This window comes from Megalobrama amblycephala, linkage group LG17, assembly GCF_018812025.1.
Source record: "Megalobrama amblycephala isolate DHTTF-2021 linkage group LG17, ASM1881202v1, whole genome shotgun sequence".
Taxonomy (NCBI): Eukaryota; Metazoa; Chordata; class Actinopteri; order Cypriniformes; family Xenocyprididae; genus Megalobrama; species Megalobrama amblycephala.
The window spans coordinates 12032968-12037122 of NC_063060.1; the positions used below are offsets into that span (position 1 = coordinate 12032968).

The 4155-nt window shown below is 40.6% G+C and overlaps 1 pseudogene; it reads left to right on the top strand.

The window, feature by feature from the left end:
* Positions 1-528: 528 nt before the first annotated feature.
* LOC125250955 lies at positions 529-2960 on the top strand (annotated as a pseudogene).
* Positions 2961-4155: the final 1195 nt, after the last annotated feature.

Sequence of the window (4155 nt, forward strand, 5' to 3'; positions counted from 1 at the left end):
AGACCCTGACGATAGGAGGTGATGAGGGCTTGCTCGTTCCATACACTAGCAGCGGCTAGCGTTCTGAATTGCAAAGCATATTCATTGACAGACATAGATCTTTGTTTTAGATTGTAAAGTTTCTCACCAGCAGAAGAATCAGAGACAGGTTTGCCAAAAACTTCACGGAAATGTGAGATGAAGGAGGAGTATGACTGAACAACAGGCCCTTTCTGTATCCAGAGGGAATCCGCCCATTGTAATGCTTTGCCTTGCAGTTGAGAGATGATGAACGCAATTTTAGATGTGTTGTCAGGATAGAGGTGCGGTTGCATCTCCAGGACCAGCTCACACTGCAGGAGGAATCCGCTGCAGTCCTCCGCCGATCCTGAGTAGGGCGCTGGCTTGGCCATGGGACTGGCGTGAACCACAGGTGACGGTGAGGAAGTGGTGGTTGCGGAAGCAACGGTGGGTGACAGTGACGGTGGTTGAGTGGTGAGTGCTCGACGCAAAGCGTCTACGAGCTCTTGGAAAGGGTCCCGGAGACTCATGCTGGTATCGGCTGTTGTTGGTCCGGTCTTCTGTTACAACACAGAAGGGTCGGAGGCAGGAGTAAAACAAACAGTGATGTTTATTGATACCAGCAGAGATAAAAAGTTGTGCAGGTGAGTATGACGTGATGAATGGATGACCGGAATAGAGCAGAATGATAATACTGTCCTTCTTGCTATCGTAGAAATGCAGATCTGGAACAACGCTGGAGAAACCGGACGCTGGAGACAGGGAACACTCACACACAGATGGAGAAGCACACGGGGAATACAGGAGACGCTGGAGACAGGTAAGTAGATCGTCTGGAGTCCTTAAGGTAAGCATACAGGTATGTATGATACGAACGAGACCGGACAGTGAGTGTGTGTGAGTTTGATTCCTTTATACTGTAAGGAACCCCGCATCGGCCCAAAAACGGAATCCGACACGCCTGGGCGAAGGTTAACGCGTGTATGCCTTTTCAGCGTCTCTGAATGTTCACTTAATTTCACTCGTTTAATCTGACTCCAATTTCAAATGATTATTACTCTTAGGTTGTGTTTCCAATTAGAAATTAATCATTTGTTATGTATTAATTTAGATATTTGATTATTCTGGGTATCTCTTATTTTCAATTATTCTTTCATTACGGACCCATATCACTTAGAAAAGTCACTTCGGCCGTTTTAGTGCTTTTCACGATCACAAACTCGCCAGTTCTGATTCTTAGTCAGAGGGTGCAGAGTTTACTAATGCATTAGAGTCGAACCGCCACATGCTTGTTCATACAAAAACACAGTTTTCTTAGTCACGATACTACAACTTGCTAAGCCAGTTGATAAACAAAAATCAAAAGGTCCCATGATGTGCAACATGCTCCTTTCATTGAGCCTTTAGTTTTTAATCTATCCTGACGCAGATTTGCGGAAATATGGACTCCAATAATCTACTGGTCATAATGATTTCAGAAGAATCCAGAGTAAATCAAATATAACATTTTATTTGTCAAGTAAAAATATATCATGCCAATTACATTACAATTAGACAATTAGAAGCCAATTCAGAAATGTTAAATGCATAGCATCGATTACTCAAAGAAATGCATAAATACACACAGTGATGCGTGAATGTCTTCAGACATTCGCCCATCTCTGTGTGGGGGCCTCTGGCTACAGATGATCCCACATGACTGCTTTGCTCTTTACCTTTTATACCAGGACCAGAACAAAAGGATCGTAAATGTTTATTACACCAACACCTGTTTTGGGGGAGAGGAGAAGAAACACCACCCAAAAAGAGGACAGAATTTTCCTTAGTTTTCCATCTTCTTCATAATCCTAGTGACTGCTGTGAAATTGAGACCATTTTACCAATCGCACTGAGACTTTTAAAATGATACCAAACATGAAAAGGGAAAAACAATAAATACACAAGTTACATTATACGTTTTGAATAACTTTCAGTCAGGGGGAAGGGAAGGTGTGGTTGTGTGTGTGTGTGTGTGTGTGTGGTGGGGGAGGCGTTGTCCTTTTGGGGTTAGGGCAAGGCGTTGCCCCTTGCTCTTTCTCTGAGATCTTCTTCTCTAGGCGAGTTTTATTGCTTTATTGCAGGATGCTTGATCTCAGTTTTCGTTTAGCAGGAAAATCAAGCCTTACAATACTGTGACTGATGAGTGCTGATGGGGTGCAGGTGCCGGTGATTAGTACTCTGGTGATTGGGTGCGCTGTGACTGGGTGACGGTGGAGCCTGGCGTGTCTGTGACACATGTATACTTGATGTAAATTGTGCTTTATCTTCATCAGATTTCCATCAGCTCATTTTGGATCCAAACACAGTGAATAAAAAGCTGATGCTGTCTGAAGGGAACAGAGTGATTAAATACATTAAATACTCTAACACATTCCGGTTGTATCCTGATCATCCAGACAGATTTGATGGTAATCCTCAGGTGTTGTGTAGAGAGAGTGTGTGTGGACGCTGTTACTGGGAGGTTGAGTGGAGTGGTGAGGTGGATATATCATAAATCATATAAGAGCATCAGCAGGAAGGGACAGGGAAATGAGTGTAAATTTGGATGCAATGATCAGTCATGGAGGTTATACTGCTTTTTCTCCAGTTGTGCATTCTGGCATAATAACAAACAGACTGTAGTCTCCAGCTCCTGTAGAATAGGAGTGTATGTGGATCACAGTGCAGGAACTCTGTCCTTCTACAGCGTCTCTGACACAATGACCTTCATTCACAGAGTCCACACCACATTCACTAAGCCTCTCTATCCTGGGTTTACAGCCAGATGCCGGGTGTCCGGATGGGGCTCAGATTCAGAAATTACACTCTGTGATCTAGCAATATAGAGATTATATGCAGAGATTCTACAAATAATATTGTAGGTATATCCTCAAGATATCATTGTCATGTTTTGGATTTTGACTTTTTTTTTCATATTTATTCAAAATATTATCAACACGATATTAATTATTTTTATTCACAAGTTGCAACTATGCTTATTTGTTGTATCTGGCATTGTCTTTTAAACAGAAATCAACTATATTTTCTTCACCTGAATTCAATGTAATTTTTCATTATTTAGCACTGACAGCTTTGTACTGTATCTTCAAAGAGTGTATATACATGCAGTTCTAGCAGTTCACATTCAATGAACTACTGAAAAAATGCTTTTAATAAAACTAACTTATATTAAACTTATTCTCTCTGTTCCTGCAATTTCCCCAGGTCCCTTATAAAAATGACCTCTCATTGACTGTTTAAAGAGAGGAAACCCACAATGCATTCACTTAATGGAATTAAAACCTAAATTAAAGATGATTACGTTTTTCAGTTTCATATCACTAATCAAATGTTGTGTTAGTCTCTTATTTTGGTAGCTGTCAACATACACACATGCAGGAATCACAATTGAACTGAATGGTGGACGAACGAGCAGCTGTTCAGTTTTGACTCTTTGAACATTGATCCTCATCCCCGAGAGCTGATGAAGTCCAGGTGCTGCTGTAATCGTTCTCTGAAGCATGTGTGTTACAGTGGACTGAAGACTCGTGTCCGGTCAGACTTTATTTGCTGACTGATTTTAAAAACGGCTGCCAGCACAAAAATTACAAGAATTTCCCTTCACTTCCTTTTGCCCTACAAATCCTCAAAACCTCAACAACTATTTGTATGCAAAGAGCAAAAGCTTTCCTGTCGCTCAAACAGTAGAGAATGGTGCTAGCAACACCAAAGTACTGGGTTCGATTCCCAGGGATTCCTTTGGACAAAACCATCTGCCAAATGCATAATGTAAATGTAACTTACTTTCAAAGGGTCTCTCATTCACAAAGAAGAATCTAAACTGCTTTAGATATTTTATAATCATGTGGGAAAAGGACAGGATTATGTATGTTTTTTTTGTTGTTGTTTTTTTGTTGTTGTTTTTTTACAGTGTGTATTTAAACACCTTTACCTTTTTTTTTTATTCTCAGGGTAAGTCGAATCTGATCTAAATTACAAGCATCTTAAAATGCTAACAATCCGATATAGAAAACTCCTCTGCGGGCTGTTCTGGCTCAACGACTTACTGTCTCAAGAGTATTTATTACAATTAGTATCTCTAGCAGTACAAATATTCTACAAATATTCTGTACAAAT